The sequence below is a fragment of the Lemur catta genome, chromosome 4 (genome assembly GCF_020740605.2).
Source record: "Lemur catta isolate mLemCat1 chromosome 4, mLemCat1.pri, whole genome shotgun sequence".
Lineage (NCBI taxonomy): Eukaryota > Metazoa > Chordata > Mammalia > Primates > Lemuridae > Lemur > Lemur catta.
Window position 1 is genome coordinate 109,393,354 of NC_059131.1, and position 18,759 is coordinate 109,412,112.

Sequence of the window (18,759 nt, forward strand, 5' to 3'; positions counted from 1 at the left end):
CAAAGTAGGGATGGTTAATGTGTGCAAAAATATAGTTAGATAGATAGAATGGACAATATTTGGCAGCACAACAAAGTGACTATGAATGATAAATTAGGATATACTTTAAAATAACTTTTTAAAAGAGTGAAATTGGAATGTTCCTAACACAAAGAAATGATAAATTCCTTAGGTGATAAAGATCCCAATTCCGCTGTTTGATTAATGCATATGATATGCCTGTATCAAAATGTCACATGTATCCTATAAATATATAAGGATTATATACCCATAGTAATTAATAATAAAAAATTTTTTAAAGAATGTAGTTTTCTTCTTAGAGTTTTTACAGTGATTATCTTAGTAAGTTATTTCATATTTGTATTACTAATTTATTACTCATATCTGAGCAAATGATAAGGTTTAATCAATCATTTTACATTGTTAGAAGTTTTTCACAATTTAAGGTTCAAGTGGTACAAACAATGAATCATCTTTGTTATAACAGAATTCAAATTTTTAAAAAAGTGTTCTGATATAAACTAATATAGCTGGCACTATATGTCAGAATATGCACAAAGCACATATGATAAATGGATTCCATCAGATTACTTTTCTTCCTGGAAAACTATTTATCTTGATTTTATAAACTAAAAACACTAGGTAAGGCTTTTGAATAGCTGGACAGGATTTTTCTTCACTTAGTCTTGCATGTGTGCACATTTAATCAGCTCATTCTATAGCAGTTTACATGAATTTGCATAGGCAACTGGTGTATCATTGCTTGTCAGACTTATACATCCATAATTATAATGATTGTTCTGCCTTTTACAAACCATATTTAAAAAGGCTGTATAATGAATTAAATAAAGCTTATTTTGAAATTTATTAGCTGTAGTCCTGATCTATTTAACTGAAAGAAAAAAACAGTTTGAGGAAAGGAATTAACTAACACACATGGACAGAGCCATTAGTTATGGAATGGGCCTACTCTTTAAAATGTTTTGTCAAAGCAAATGTTTCAAGTCAGTGAATTCTGCTCCTTCAGGGGAATTTCCCTGAAGAAATGTAGCATTTTGCCTCCACCAGTGGTACCATATTTACAGGCTTATTCTGCTTCCTCTTAAACTAGTTTACATAAACAAACAGCTAAATGTATTCAAATAGTAGATGAGCTAGAACATTTAAGGACAAGCAACACTATATTCTCTGGGTTTCTTTCCCAAGATGAAGTTTATCTAACCATAGATTTTGCCTGGTGAGTTTCTCCTATGCATAACTTGAAAATTCTGCCTTTGTCAATTTCACCTCCCCTTGCTTTTCGCATCCATTTCTATGTCCTAAATATTCATATCTGTTAGCAGACCCTGGACTCCTAGACACCCTCTTGAAATCTTATATGCTCTTCTGTGGTGGCCCAAAACCCTGAGTATCTCCCCGCAGGTTCTTACCATAATATTGGCATGACTGTACAAAAAGCAAAGGACTAATTTATATGATGTTCCAAGAGTTAATATATACAGGTATGGGGCACATAACAACATTTCAGTCAATGATGGATGGTGGTCCCTTAGATTATAATGGAGTCGAAAAATTTCTATCACATAGTGATGTGGTAGTTATAACATCTTACCAGAATGCATTGCCTTTTCTATGTTTAGAAACATTTAGATACACAAATACCATTGTGTTAGTTCACAGAAAATTTAAAATCTTATTAAAAGAGATTCAATGTAATTTATAATTAAATAAATGCAAATCAGAACATCAGTATACTTTTTTTACCTACCAGATTAGCAAACATTCAAAAAGTTTAGTAATATCTAATCTTGAGGAAGTTAAAAACAATAATTTTCATAAACTGTTGGTGAACATATAAACTGATACAACATTGTTTTTGGCAATTAGCAGTATTATTCAAATTTTTAAAATGTTCAGTCTTTTACTCAATCCTACTTTTAGGATATAATCCTCAATATAAATTCACATAGTTTAATTTGTAACAAAACAAACAAAAAAAGAACAAAAAAACCCAGAAACAATTTAAACTGTAGAACATGCATTTAATTCAATACTCTGAAGCAATTAGAAAGATATGTATATATTTTTTCTTTTATTGATATATAATAATTTCCATATTTATGAGTACATGTGAGGTTACATGCATAGAATGCGTTCTAATAAAATCTGGGTATTTGAGGTACCCATCACCTTGAGTGTTTATGACTTTTATGTGTTGATATCATTTTGAGTTCTCTCTTCTAGTTACTTTAAAATATTGTTGCTAAGAATAGTCATCCTAAGTCTGCTATCAAATATTAGAACTTATTTCTTCTATCTAACTGTATGTTTGTACCCATAACCAACATCTATTCATCCCTCCCTCCCCTTCATCCACCCTTCCTAGTCTCTGGTATCTATCATTCTATTCTATATGCCCATGAAATCAAGTTGTCTAGTTCACACATGAGTGAGAACATGCATATTTGTCTTTCTGTGCCTGGCTTATTTCACTTAACATAGTGATCTCTAGTTCCATTCATGTTGCTGCAAATGATAGGATTTCATTCTTTTTATGGCTGAATAGTATTCCACACACATCGTATTTTCTTTATCCATTTGTCTGGTGACGGGTACTTAGGTTGATTCCTTATTTTTGCTATTGTGAATAGTGCTTGTAATAAATATGCAAGTGCCGATATCCTTTTGATGTACTGATTTCTTTTCTTTTGGATAAATACACAATAGTGAAATTGCTAGATCATATGTAGTTCCATTTTTAGTTTTTTGAGAAATCTCCATACTGTTTTCCATAGCAGTTGTACTAATTTACATTCTCAGCAACAGTGTAAAAGAGTTCCCTTTTCTTTTCGTCTTTGCCAGCATCTGTTATTTTTTGTCTTTTTAATAATAGCCATCTAATTGGGCTGAGATGATATTTCATTATAGTTTTGATTTGCATTTCCCTGATGATTAGTGATACTGAGCATTTTTTCTTATATCTATCAGCCATTTGTATGTCTTTTGAGACATGTCTGTTCATGTCCTTTGCACTCTTTCCAAAACACGCCTTATCACTACAATCACCTGGGACTCTTACTAAGCACACAGATTCTGATCCCAACGCAAACTTATTGAATCAGACTTTCTAAAAGAGGGTAATTAATGTGTTTAAAATGTGCCCCAGGTGAATTATATGATTAAGTCAGTTTGAAAATGCTGGTAAAAATGGTTTTATTCCATAGCAGTGGTTTTCAACATGTGATTTCTGGTCCAGGAGCACAGCATCTTCAGAAAACTTGTTAAAAATGCGAAGTTTCAAGGTCCTTATCAGACCTAATGCAACAGAAATTCTGGAGTGGGGCCCAGCAATCTGTGGAAATATAAGGCTTCCAGGTGATTCTGAGAAAGACTAACATGTGTAAACCACTGTTCTACAGCTTTCAGAATGATGCCGAGTAACACCTGAGTGTGAGTGTGCCTACAACAACTCTAAAGTAAAAAGTGTAAATAACCAGGAGATGTTAGACTCTAAGACAGATAAACAGATTTTTAAAATGGATTTTGACATTGTCTCTGTAAATGATATATGAACCTACAACTTTTGGATTTTCTCCTACTGGGAAGAGGATGCTATTGTCAACTGAATGGTTACTATCTGCTCAGCACTGATTAAGCACATTTAGTATATTGCAATAATCATCAAACCCCATTTATAGGTGAGCACTTTGTGGAGGAGTTGGAATTTTGTGGGACCTTCGAAGGTAACTAGTGTTTCAACAGGTAAAAGTTGGGAAAAGAAAATTAATTCAGGGCAGAGGAAAGAGCATTAGCAAAAACAAAACCAAAGAAAACTAAGTTGTATTGGGACAATAGTGAATGGTGTAGGGCAGTGGGTCTCAAACTTTATCTCGATAAGTAACACTTAGGACTTTTTTAAACACTGGGCTTCAGCCCCAGAGTTTCTGATTTAGTACATCTGCGGGGAAGCCCAAGAATTTGAACTTCCAGTACTTTCCCAGGTAGTGCCGAGGTTGCTGGTCTAACTACACTTTGAGAATCTGGTATAGTGTGTTTAATGGAGGTTGATGGTAAACAAATATCCACAAATATTGGTATATAGGGCAAGATTACAGAGGGTATGAATTCATACCAAAAATTAATGACATCTTTTATGGATATATGTATTTATTCATTTGAATTTCATTTAAATGAGGACTAATGAAAGGGCCGTGGTCATTCTGGACTGTTCTGATGTAATATGCTAGGTTGGGTCAGGTAAGGGGAGACTGAGACATGTTCCAAAATTACTTAACTTCAGTCTACCTACCCTACTGCTGCTACTCCCATTCTTCAGCTCCTCATCATTATCGGATGACATATCAAATTTTTCAATTTTGAACATAAGCAAACTAATCAGACTACAGTGTGACTGATAATTATTTACAATGCCTTAATTATTTGCATTTTGAAGGTGATACATATTAAGCTTAATTAACTTTAACTGTGGAACTCCAGCTACTGTAACAATGTTAAAAGAAAAATGTCAAACTGTGTGCATGTGAGGCAAAAGGAAAAATACTTTTTTTGGGTGGGAAGGCTTCCTTGGAGGTTGTTTCCAAGGCTAATTCTCCCCAGCTATTTAACAGTGCAGGGTTTCCTTGCGGTAGGTTAGTCCCACTGAAATGTGTTCTGCTAACCAATCAGCTGTGGTTGACAACTATGCATGGTAACCTAGTTTTAGTTAAGATTCGTACTTTCAGAACCTATTTAGTTGGAGTGTTCATGTTTCTTAGATGGTAACGCTTAAGGCTATGGCACACCAGTTTTTAGTTTGTATGTGAAAATATTCCGATATCTATGTAGTTTTGGTCTTTCATTCTTATTTTAAATTCCATGTGCAAATTCTGCTTTTATTGTAAGTTTCATGAAATCCTTTATGAAGTTGGTGGGGATATGAGTAAGTAAAACATAGGAATATCATCATAATAGTGTTGTCTTTTATTTGCTCTGGTTCCAGTTATCACTTCAATTCCATATTATACAGACATGTAAAAAAAGAAAAAGATAAAGAATTTGCTTTTTTATAAGAGAATGTTACTTTCTCAATGAATGATCCAATAAATAAAAATCTTCCAACAGAATAACCTGGCAGAGGTATTATTTGGCTCTGTAATGAATAGCTTGCTTGTCTGCAGCCACATTCCTCTTGCCATTGCTGTTTCAAGGAAATCAGAGAATACTTTAGGAGACAAAGCTGTGGTCCCCAACACCCAGGCCTGTGTACCGGCACCAGTCTGCAGCCTGCCAGGAACCAGGCGGCACAGCAAGGGGCGAGCTGCGGGTGAGCGAAGCCCCACCTGTGCCCACACCAATACCCTATCTGGCCTGCATCACCGCGGGAGCACAGCGCCCCCATCGGATCAGCGGGGGCATCAGACCCTCATGGGACTGTGAACCCCACTGCAAGCTGCTCATGAGAGGGATCCAGGTTGGGCGCCCCCGATGAGAATCCAAGGCCTGATGATACGAGGTGGAGCCGAGGTAGCGATGCCCCCTCAACACGCCCCAATCAGCAGAAAAATTTCTTCCTCAAAAACCAGTCCCTGGTGTCAAAATGTTGGGGACCACTGCAAAAGGGGACCTTCAAGAGAGGGACACTGGAACTTTATCCAGGAAAAAAATATTGTAGTGGCGTTTAACAGCCAACAGTGAGAAGAGGACAATACTTTGAAATACACGAAATTACCAAGAATAGTGACAACTAGATGAAGATCAAGAGCTAATTGTTTGAAAGAGATGACTAGAATAAGACAGAAAGGTAATGCAAAATGAGTGACCCGGAAATTAAAATAATTGAAAATAGACTTAGGAATGCAATAAGTGGCCAATTTAGCTATATTGCTCAAGTGTGTTGAGACTGATAAATGTAAGACCACCATTTTTTTGACTTATGATAATAAATACCATAGTCATTAGACTTATTATTTTCTCTTCTCTGCAAAGTCAGTTGAAAACTACTCAAAGACATAAGTATACACATAGATAAAACACACCCAATATAATAATTTACATTGTAGAGAAATAACAACAATGAAATCAATCTTATCTATTTTCTGACTGGTCATGTATTTTAAAATGTATCAGAAATGCTGCTGCTGACTGATAATTCTATTTCACTATCTCAGAAAATTGATACATGAGCTTCCAGCAACACCATCAGGCTGATTCTGTCAGTGATTAATTAGACTTGATTGAGATTTGAGTATTTCAAATGATATTTACCAATACCATTTTTTTCTGAAATAAATTGCTATCAGTGATACTTCTCTTGTGTCTTTTCATCTTTCAGTATGGAGGAAATATAGAAAAGCACAGCACAGGTAATAGTTGGGGCAGGTCAGTGTTTAAATCAGGGTATAAATCTCAGGGTATTTCATCTCTAATGTAATTTTTTTGCCATTGACCTCTGGGGAAAAGGTTAAGATATCTACTTTCAGCCTACAGGGATCTGTTACCCTTTGGTTTACGGTTTATGCTGAGAACACTGAGAATGATGGCATTGTCCCAGGAGAATAATGAAAAAAATATTTTTAAAATATGCTATTGAAATTGCTACTGAGTATATAAATATAATAATATGTATTTCTGTCTTGTCTTATAAATGATATATAAATGGTATCTTTAATTTTTTTTTTTACTATTTTTATCTGTCATGGTACCAGTCACTCAGTGAATGATATTAGAAACATAATGCAAGGGAGAAAAAATAATGCAGATGTATAGTTTCAGGATGATTAGAAGTGAAAAGAAACTCAAGCGATCATTGTGGGTGATATGCATAAAAGCATGGGGTTTGTATCATGGTGTGCTAAGTTTGTAATGAAAGCTCTATCACTTATTGGCCACATGACTTTGGATAGTGTCTCAGTTTCCTTAGTTATAAAATGAAATTCTTCAAATCTAGTGTCTTACAGTGAGCTCCCCCAAAAGTAGAGTCTGAGTGAAGAAGGTGGGTGCAGGTAACTTATTTGAAACACGATCCCAGGATGCAAGAGTAGAAAAGCAGGGAAAATGAGACTGAGAAAGAGGAAAAGCCAATAGGATAACGGTTCATTATTGAGTTTGCTACTTAGGTAACAAGGTCTTAATTCCACCAGGACTTCTGAGAACGGTTCACAATGCCTCCTAGAAATGCTGCTCCAAAGGACAAGAGGCTGGGGCATTCGTTCCCTACTGATTGAGAGTTGTCCCCAGGGTCATTAATTCCTTCAAAATTTCAGGTTGCCTTTGCAAATGATCCCAGCTGGCTCTTGAAGCTGTAGAGGCAGAACAGTGGAGATATGTGAAAATCACTTAGTGCACATAAAACTGTCCACCAGAGCTGCAACAGAAATCAGAGATAGGTCAAAGGGATGTGTGGCATCAAAAGTATATAAAGTTATTTGAAATATTTAATATGAGTGTGTAATTAAGGTGCTTGATACTTTGTGGGCACTTAAAATGTTTCCTTTTCCTTTATTTTAAAAATGGGAGAAGACTTTAGGGGAAGTATTATTCAATTTCATAAAATTATTTAACCTCAGAACTGGGTCTGGACCCCATGTCACCTGACTCCAAAAATACTTCATTCCTTTTGTTGGTATACCACCATAAACTTGGCCTTAAGGCACAAAATTGTATTCTTATTGCCCTGTCTTCAATCAAGCTTAGAATAAATGCTGACATATTATTTGTAATGGTCTGAAATTTCTACCTACATCCTTCCAAAGAAGGAACAATAAGGAGGATACCGTTAACATAAATTTGATCTTGTAAAAGTGTGATTAGCTAACCACATGGTTTTAATGATGAAGGAAATATTAGATAATTTTTTGAAAACACTTTTACTATCTTTTGAACTTAAGGTAGCACTCCGCCCCCCCAAGAGTGGTGGAAAAATATTGACCCTTGGCAAGGAAAGACACTGTTTGGGTTTTTGTTTCTGTTATTTTTTTAGTGTGGCTTATAGCTTTGACTGATTCTCAGATTTTTGTTTGTTTTGAAGTCCACTGCTTTTTCCTTCACTTATTCACAGTTTCCATTAAGCTATTTCTGTGTGTCTACATTTCAAAAACTTGTTGCAATAGCTCTCTTCTATCCCACAGACTGGCCTACAGGTTTGCTATATACTCTTCTTCTTTCCCCCTACCCTACCACCAACCTGTCTACCATAACTTGGCAGATAACTCTTCCCAATCTTTGTCTTAGTATTTTGTTTTTACTCTCTGAGCCAAACTATATGTCAGGCAGTTAACTGCTCAATTTCCAAAGAATTTATTCATATTCATTTTGTCCCATTCTTGAATGTAAATTTAATGACTGCATTACTGTACTGTATAAAAGGGAATAATCAAAATGATCAGGTAAATAGAGAGCTTTAATATTGTGGTGCTAACATTATCAAATCAGTTCTTTTTCCTGAGCATGCAAGAAAACTACCTTTCCCAGCTTCTTTTTCAGTTAGGTAAGGCCATGTGACTGAGTACTAGTCAATGGAAATCACTGGAAACAATGTCAGGCCTTTCACGCCTAGGCTATAAAAACCTCTCAGGCCGGCGCGGTGGCTCACGCCTGTAATCCTAGCACTTGGGAGGCCGAGGTGGGCGGATTGTTTGAGCTCAGGAGTTCGAGACCAGCCTGAGCAAGAGCCAGACCCCATCTTTACTAAAAATAGAAAGAAATTAGCTGGACAACTAAAAATATATATAGAAAAAATTAGCCGGGCATGGTGGTGCATGCCTGTAGACCCAGCTACTTGGGAGGCTGAGGCAGGAGGATCGCTTGAGCCCAGGAGTCTGAGGTTGCTGTGAGCTAGGCTGACACCACGGCACTCACTCTAGCCTGGGCAACAAAGTGAGACTCTGTCTCAAAAAAAAAAAACACCTCTCACATGATCCTCGGTGTTCATTTCCTATTTGTCCGTGCAATGCCAATACCTAAGGAGACTCAAGAAGCCACTTTTTGATAGCAGAGACTGAAGCAACTTTAGCCATTGAATAACTGGGTGGAGCAGCAGAACTTTCTCCTCCCCACTCCTAACTAAATGCAGTCTAATCTGTTATATAAATGAGAAATAAATTTACATGATTTAAAGTTTATGAGTTTATTATAGCAGTTATCCGACATTAACTAATGTAGAAATATTACCTTATAATTGAAAACATTTCACAGAACATATTTATGTATTCACTTGACTGTTACTATTTAGTATGATGTATTTTTATACCTATTTTCAAATAAAGGAAATGAATTAAGTAGTGTTATCGAGGGTTTTGTGTCAAGTACCAGATAGATTTATAGGACTTAAAACATTAGACAAATATCAACTATTGAGGCAGGCAATTGGTTGAATGAAAGCAGTAAGATAAATCAAAGGGGTCCACAATATATAAATATCTAGTCAGGTAGGAGACATTAAATATAAGGGCTGATCTTGGACCAAATATATAGTATTCTCTTCTGTGTATTGGAAGAGCAAGGGTAGGCCAACAGTGTGGGAATGTGTAGCCGAAGGAAATGATGCGTCCCCCAGAGGTGCAGCTCATTCCTGATTAAATTAGGTTAGAAGGCTAGGCCTTTGGGGAGATGCTTACACTGAATGAAACTATGCTAACACATGCTGCATTCCCAGCCACTAGATAACAGTCAGCTCTCCAAAATTATATCCTTCCTAGGTGACTCTGAGGAATTCCTGTAAAATCTGCCATAACGTGACAAGTGCAGTTCAAAAGTTTGAAAATTATAAAATATGGTGCCATGTGAGGATAATGAAATCTCTGGGAGCCTGTGCAAGCTACCTGGTAGGGAGTCAAATGTCCTGTGGCAGAATCCAAGGTACTTTTCCAGGGTTTGGCATCCCCTAGTTGCAATTGTCCCCTCCAGTTAGTTTCCAGCTATTCTCTGGAAGCAATACCGGGCTCTGTGGTTGACTGGGTCCTCTTACAACAATGGCAGACCTATTTGTCTACCTTGTGCCAATATCACAATGTCTTCATTGATATAATGCTATAATGGCTTATATGTGGTAATAGTAATACCGTGTAATACAGTAATAATAATAATACCCCTGTACTGTAATAATAAGTTACAGAAACTATTGTGTTCTTTCTTTTAATTCTTAGGCTAATAGGAATGTTAACACTTATTTTGATCTTCTAACCAAATCCATAATAATATTTCCATTTCAATACTTAATCCACTCTGCTGCTTAGTTATAATTGATGCTTTCATTGGAGCACTGCCTTTCACATGTTCCATTATTCTCATTTTATCCTTTATAATTGTTCTGATAGTCGAGCGACTGAAGCCTAATGCTTTCCCAAAGAATGACGGCTTCTGGCCTTTCTTCCAATGCTTAATTATTTCTACTTTTGTTTGCATTGTAATCACCTTTCTCTTCACTGAAGGCTCACCTGGACTTGCAGTGGAATTTCACCTTGGATACATGGTCATAAGAGTAAACACAGGTATGGCTTTGATTTCATTATGGTTTTGATTTGCATTTCCTGAATTATAAATGACATTGAGATTTTTTTCTGTGCTCATTGGCCATTTGTATATCTTCTTTGAAGAAATATCTATTTGGATCCTTTGCCCATTTTTATATCATATTATTTGTCTATTTATTTTTTTAGTTGTGAAAATTCTTTCTATATTCTAGATAGAAGACTTTTATCAGATATATAATTTGTAAATATTTCCTCCAATTCAATGGGTTGTCTTTGCACTTTCTTGTTAGTGTACTTTGAAGTGAAAAGTTTTCAATGTCCGTAAAATCCAATATATTTTATTCTTTTGTCACTCATACTTTTGGTGTCATATTTAAGAAAGTATTACCTAATTCAAGGTCACATAGATTTATCCATGTTGTCTTCTAAGAGTATCTCTTACATTTAGATCTATGGTCTTTTTTTGTATTTATCTTAGTTTTTCATATTTTTGGGATACATGTGATATTTTGATACATGTATACAATATGTAATGACCAAATCAGGATAATTAGAATATTCATCTCTCTGAAAATGTCTTTTTTGTGTGCTGGAAACATTATATTTCTTCTTTAACCTATTTTGAAACATACAATATATTATCATTAACTATAATTTTCCTACTGCATGGTTGAATACTAGAACTTATTATTTCTATCTAACTGTATTTTTGTACCTATTAACCAAATTTCTCTTCATATCTCCCCTCCCCTCTTCTTTTCCAAGAGTCTGGTAACCAGCATTCAGCTTTCTACCTCCATGAGATCTACTTTTTTAGCACTTACATATGAATGAGAACATGCATATTTGTTTTTCTGTGCCTGGCTTATTTCACTTAACAGAATGATCTCCAGTTCCATACATGTTGATGCAAATGACAGGATTTTGTTCTTTTTTGTGGCTGAATAATATTCCATTGTGTATACATACACCATATTTTCTTTAGCCATTTATCCACTGATAGGCACCTAGGTTGAGTCCATGTCTTGGTTATTGTGAATAGTGGTGCAATAAACACAGGAGGGCAGATGTCTTTTCCATATACTGATTTCCTTTCTTTCAGATATATACCCAGTGGTGGGATTGCTGGATCATATGGTAGTTTTATTTTTAATTGTTTGCAGAACCTCCATACTGTTTTCCATAGTGGGTATATTACTTTGCATTCCTACCAACAGTGTATGAACATTCCCCTTTCTCCACATCCTCACCAACATTTGTTATTTTTTGACTTTTTGAAAATTGGCATTCCAACTGAGGTGAGATGATATCTCATTGTGATTTTAATTTGCATTTCCTTGACGATTAGTGATGTTGAGCATTTTTAATATACCTGTTAACTATTTTCTTTGTGGAAAGTGTTTTTGATTACTAACCCAATCTCTGTGCACTATATAGGTCTATTCAGAGTTTTTCCTTTTTTTGAGTCAGGTTTTGCATTTTTTGTGTTTTTAGGAATCTCTCCATTTTGTCTATATAGTTTAATTTGTTGGCATAGAATAGTTCATAGCATTCTCATATACAAAGATTCGTAGTAATGTCTACTCTTTCATTCCTGATTTTAGTATTTTGAGTCCTTTTTTTTTTTTCATTTGGTCATTATAGGTAAAGACTTGTCACTTTTGTGGATCATTTTAAAGAACCAACTTTTAGCTTCATAGCTTTTCTCTCTATTGATTTTTTGTAATCTATTTCATTAATTTCTGATCTAATCTATTACTTCTTTCCTCTGCTTCCTTTAGGTTTATTTTATCTGTTTTTTTCTAGTTTACAAGGTGGAAGGATAACATTGATTAGAGATCTTTCTTCTTTTTTAATATAGGCATTTGCAGCTATAAACTTCCCTATGAGCATTGCTTTTCCTGCGTCTTGTATGTATTATGTTGTAATCTCACTTTCATCCATCTCAAAATATTATATAATTTCCCTTGTAATTTTTCCTTTGACCCATTAATTAGGAGAGTATTCTTTAATTTTCATGTATTTGTGAATTGCACAAAATCCTTCTGTTATCAACTCCTAATTTCATCCCAATGTGGTTGTAGAACTGAATTTGTATATTTTTATCCCTTTTAATTTTACTGAGGCTTGTTTTATGGCCTAATATATGATCTATCGTAGAAAATGATTTGTGTACATTGGATATGATATATATTCTGATGTTTTGGGGTTCAGTGATTTACAGATGTGTATTATATCTTGGTTTATAGTGTTGTCTAAGAACTCAATTTCCTTGATTATCTTCTAAATAGTTGTTCTAGCCACTACTGAATGTGGATATTGATGTATTCAGCTGTTATTGTTGAATTGTCTATTTCTTCTTTTGAGTCTGTCAATTTTGGATTTATGGATTTTGTAGTTCAGATGTTAGGTATGTATGTTAATAAATGTTAATTTGTCTTCATAAATTTTCATTTTTATCACTATAAAATGTCTTTTTTCTATAGTTATTTTTTCTTAAAGTTTATTATGTCTGATATTAATATAGCCACTCTAGCTCTCTTTTGGGTACTTTCTGCATGGTATATATTTTTTCCATCCTTGTATTTTCAACCTATCAATGTCTTTTATAGAAAGCATGTAGTTGGTTCATTATTTTTAATCTACTCTACAAAATTTTGCCTTTTCATTGGGGTTTTTTGTACATTTACAGTTGATGTAGTTACTATTTAATATGGAAGAATTTACACCTGTCTTTTGCCATTGTTTTCTGTATGTCTTATGACTTATTTGTTTCTTTAATACCTCTGTCACTGTTCTTTTGTGTTAAATAGACATTTTCTACTATATGATTTTAATTCTTTTGTCTTATTTACTATATTTCCTGAGATGTTTTCTTAGTGGTTTTTCTCAGATTACATTTAGCATCATAATTTAAGACAACTAGATTTGAATTAATACCAATATAATTTCAATAGCAGTGACAAAGTCAGTTTTTGTTTATCTGTGACTGTCTCAATTTTACCTTCATTTTTAAAAATTTACCCTTCTTTCCAAGTTTTATTCCAACAAAAATAAGATTAAAATGTCCATGAAAATAATCATCATCATTACAATAAAGTATTCAGAAATGACCAGCATACAATTCAGAATGTGATGTTTTGCACAAGTTAAAAAAAAAGTCAAAGCTTTCTCAGGTTGGAAGATTAGGAAATCTTTTACACAGAAATTGCACCCTGAATGAGTTCTAAAATCCCAATATTTTGTCTTCTATTTATCTTTTTATTTATGTTCTCTTTCTTTCTTCTCATGCTTAGCTTTAGTTTCTTATTTCTCATGGTTTTTGATCACTATTCCACTTTGTTTTGAGAACTCTGATTATGGTTTTTCATTCTTTCTTGTTAATATGGCAATTTCCACTTTTTCAGCAGTTTGCTAACATTCATGTCCTTATTTAACACTTTGATAGCTAAACCAAGTTCTGACTTCAAAGTCATTTCTTCTTCCTTTCATTCTTGTTTTAACACTGACACAGATGCAGCACTATTATTTCCAATGCATAAGGTTTTCCATTACCCATAATTTCCATTAGAGCCACTCTGATACAGATGAAAGCCATGGTCCTTATTCCAGCCAATGTACAGTAATGCAATACCAAAGGGACATTTTCCTCCAACCTGTGTATAAGCTTGTTTGATATTACACAGTGCTGTAACCAACTGCTCATGGGAATTGGCTTCTGAAACCATTATAAATACTTTTTTGAGCAATGAGCCTTGGTTTATTAGTCAGAACATTAGCATTTCCTGCCACACTGCAAGCCATGTCCTCACTGAGTCCATAAATATTTTTGGAGAAAATGATTTCATCAAGAGGCTTGTGGATGTTGTGTCTTTCTGCTGCAAGCAAAACATCATTGCTTGCTAAAATTTCTGAACAGGTGCCTGCATGTTTGATGCTTCCATGGTACATTCAACTTGGTGCAAGTGACCTTCTGGAGAAAATACAGTGGTCTTGGAGTCAAATCCTTAAGACATCTATTTTTTTTGTTTTTACAATAAGCTCTTTTCAAAGGATGAAGGACATCTTTTTTGAACTTTGTATAATTCCAGAGGGAAGACACTGAAGAGTCAAGATCTACACAGAGTACTTTACTCTGCCAAAGAAAAAACACCACTACTGCCCAGCTATCCACTTCTGTGATAATATGACCCATGTGTGTGTGTGGAACCACCCTTCTCCTTAATTTTTGAAGGTTATTTTTGCTGCATATAAAATTCTTGGCTATTATTTCAAGCACTTTGAATATGTTATCCCATTGCCTTCTCAACTCCATTGATTCTCATGAGAAGTCAACATTGTCTTTTTCAAGGATCCCTGGTAATGATGAGCTACATTTTTCTTGCTGATTTTAAGTTTCTCTCTGCCTTTGGCCCTTGACAGCTTGAATATGAGATAATCAATGTGTGAATCTCTTTTAGTTTATGCTGCTTGTAATTTGTTGAGCTTCTTGGATGTGCAGATAAATTCTTTTCACAAAATTTGGGAAATTTTTGCCCATAATTTCTTCAATTATTCTTTCTCCCCCTTTCATTCTCTCTCCTTTCCTTCTGAACCTTACATTATGCGTATGTTGGTACACTTGATGGTGTCTCACTGGTTTCAGAGCCTATGTTTATTTTTCTTCTTTTTTTTCCATTCCTCTGATGGGATAATTTAATTTGATCTGTTTTTAGATTTGCTGGTTTGTTCTGCCTACTCAAAGCTACTGTTGAGACTCTTTAGTGAATTTTTAATTTCTGTTATTGTATCTTTCCACTCTAAAAATTCAATTTGTTCTTTGTTAAAATAATTTTTATGTCTCTATTCATATTATTTGGTGAGGCATTGTTCTCATACTGTCTTTTAATTTTTTATATATAGTTTCTTTTAGTTTTTTGAAGATATTTATAACAACTAAGTTATGCCCCTCTGAGTTGTCTAACTGTGCTAAGCTGGGCTAGTTGTCTAGTGATACAAACATTTGGACTTCCTCAGGGACAATTTCTATTGTTTTCATTTATTTTTCTTGTGAATAGGCCATACTTTTCTGCTGCTTTGTGTGTAAAAACTGGACATCTTAAATAATACAATGTGTCAACTCTGGAAATCCAGTCCCCAACATTTGTTGTTGTTCTTTGCTGTTGTTGTTGCTGTTTGTTTGTTTAGTGGCTTTCCTGAACTAATTCTCTAAAGCCTGTAATCTTTGTTGAGTGTGGCCACTGGAGTCTCTGCTCAGTTAGCTAAGTGCTACTCTAACGATTAGACAGAGATTTTCTAAAGTGTCATGAATGTGTATATCTCCCAGCCTCTGCTGAAGGTGTGTGTGTCTGTGTACGCGTTGGGGTATGCTTTCCATGCTCCAACAGGCAGTTTAAAACTTTTCTTTAACTTTTAGTTCCTGCTCATGCAGAACTTAAAGGTCAATCACAAGTATTAGGTTAGGGCTTTTTTTTAGATATTTCCTGGGCCAGCCCCTAACCCTGGACATATACAGCTCTGTGTATGTGCACGACCTTCTAGATTCCCAGGTATACGTTGGGGTTTATCAAAGTCCCGTATGGACATGTCATTTTCAAGTATTTCTTTATATTTTTAACCAGCCACTTGTTAGCCCCAACTCATAATGCTGACTCAAGCAGCTATGTTATTAAACCATTGTTGATTTTATTATTATTATTATTTTTTTTTACAAATGCACTGGAAATAACATTGATCTAACAGCTCTGAGTCAGGTCAAAAAAATACAAGCTCTGAGAAGAGAGCTTTTCTATGAACTGCCAAAAGGGTTAAATGGTGACAGTTGTCTGGGATGGGTCTTTTCAGGAGCTCCAAATGAAGTTTTTCTCTTTCAGCGGCACCAAGGCTACTGGTTTTTAAGATACTCTAGTTGCAAAGCTGATGATTTCCAAGGCTACCACAGAGCTAGGGAGAGTGGGATGATATTAGCTCTTTGCCTTTATTTTGGTTTTCATAAGTTTTACTATGATGTTTCTACGTAATTTTTTGATGTTATTATTGCTGTTGTTGTTTTTGTTTATCCTGATTAGATTTCACAGAGCTTATTGAATCTATTGCTTAATGTCATTTGCCAATTTTAGAGTGTTCTCAGCCATTTTCTGTTTAAATATTGTTTCTGCATCATTTCCTTTATTTTCCCTCTGTACATGACTTCAAATAAATATATATTATGCCTATTTATCATGTCTTATATTTTCCATATACCTTTTCTTACATTTGTCATTCTTTACAATATCTGTGCTTTAGTTAGAATATTTTTTCTAATTTGTCTTCCAGTTTACTAGTCTCTCTTCAACTGTAACTCATTCGTTGAATTCTTAATTTTTTCTGTTGTATTTTTCAGTTATAGAATTTTCAGTTTTTAAAAAAATTTCAGTTTTCCTTCAAAATTCTCAATTTGAATTTATTTGAATTCATTTGAAACTTTATTTGAATTTTATTTGAAATTATTTGAATTTCTTGTGAGAAATAATCTATTATATCTGTAGAGTTTGGGTCATATAAACTTATATCCTTATAATCTCACTTATTTTCAGTAAGTTCTAGTTTTTATATGTGAGACATTATAGAGATAATTTGAAGCCCTGAAAGATATTATTATATATTCTTCCAGAGTAAATTTAGTTTGTTTTTGGCAGACTACTAGGTTAGGTGTATTAATAATTCCAGATTGCTTCAATTCACTGAAGTATTGATAGAATTTAAAGCTGAGCTTTCATTCATCCCTGTGAGGGCCGATCCATTTCTGGTTTACCCTTATTCATAGTGTGTAGCCTTTTATGGAAGTTCCCATTGGAGCTTTGTGGTGTTTGCCAGGGAACCTCCTCTTTGGTGTTCTGTAAACTCCAATTCTACTTCTTCCATACCTATGACTCTGATCGAAGCTCAGTTCAGCTTCTAATACATTAGTAATACTATCGGCATTAGTAAACACCTACTGTCAGCATTAGTAAAGATTTCTAGGGTAAAGAGGGCCTGAATGCTTGACTCACTTCTGTAGTCAAATCTCCTTTCCTTACTGCCTGCAAAGATGTCCAAATCTTTCAAACAAATGTTTCTTTTATACTTTTTTTCTGGTTTTTCTAGTTGTTTTCAGAGGGAGTGATTTTTCCCCCTCTTCCTTGAATCTGCAGGTACTAGAAAAGAAATGTTCATATCAAATTTAAGAGAAAATACTAACTTTTAAGGAAATATGTGCTTTCAGTTGTAGTTCATTACAATATCAGATGCCACATGAACTTTTTTACTTTTCTTTTTTGTTGTGGGGACTTTTCACATAACATTTTGAGAATTATAGGAATGCAGTTTGAGGGGAAAAAAAGAAGAAGGAGAGAAAGAGAGAAGAAAAGAAAGAGAGAGAGAAAGAAACAAGAAAAGAAAGAGAAAAAGAAAGAAAGAAAAGAAAAGAAAAGAAAAGAAAAGAAAAGAAAAGAAAAGAAAAGAAAGAGAGAAAAAGAGAGAGAAAGAATATCTAATGGGGATAATAAAAATTTTTTCCTCAAAACTGGGCATCCAAGAAATGCCATGTTTCTTAATTTTCTAAATCACATATTAATGTGAAACGAAATTTCAGTCATTTTAATTTTTGCCCTCCTTAGTATGGCATAGGGTCTAGGGAAAATATGTCCAATAGAACTTTCTGTGATGATGGAAATGATCTATTCTGTGAGGTTTAATATAGTAGCCATTAGCCACAGGTGGCCATTGAGAATTTGAAATGTGGCTAATGTGAATTAGGAATTAGATTTTTAATTTTATCTCATTATAACCCATTTAAATTCAAATTTAAATATCCGTGTGTGGGTATGGCTATCATGTTAGACAGCACAGCTCTAAGTGGACTCAGTCTGCTTTTTCTCCTTGCTCAGTTTGCATGATCCATTTGAGAGTAAGTTTCTCTGGTGACAACATCCACACTCTCCTTGTCTAATTTTGTTGCAGGGCTTTCTCCTTGGTCCCAGAACATCATGCTTTATGCCACACATACACACAGTCATACTGTTCAGAGGCTCTGCTACTTCTGGAGTGCTGCGTGAAGAGTAAAATGCTAATGGTCTCAAGAACCCCAACTCTTTCTAGGACAATTTATTTCTACTCATTTGACACTAAATATTCTTACTCTCCTCTAATTCAAAAACAGTATTTTCTGAATCCTATATTTTAACATCAAAGTCCTCTATTGTGGAGCCAGGGAAACCCAGATTTCTAAGACCCAAAGCGCTGCTCCCTCATTTTGAGGGAATGAGGATGG

At 34.6% G+C, this 18,759-nt stretch overlaps 1 pseudogene; it reads right to left on the reverse strand.

Annotated features, from left to right (window-relative positions):
• Positions 1–13,718: 13,718 nt before the first annotated feature.
• LOC123636534 lies at positions 13,719–14,485 on the reverse strand (annotated as a pseudogene).
• Positions 14,486–18,759: the final 4,274 nt, after the last annotated feature.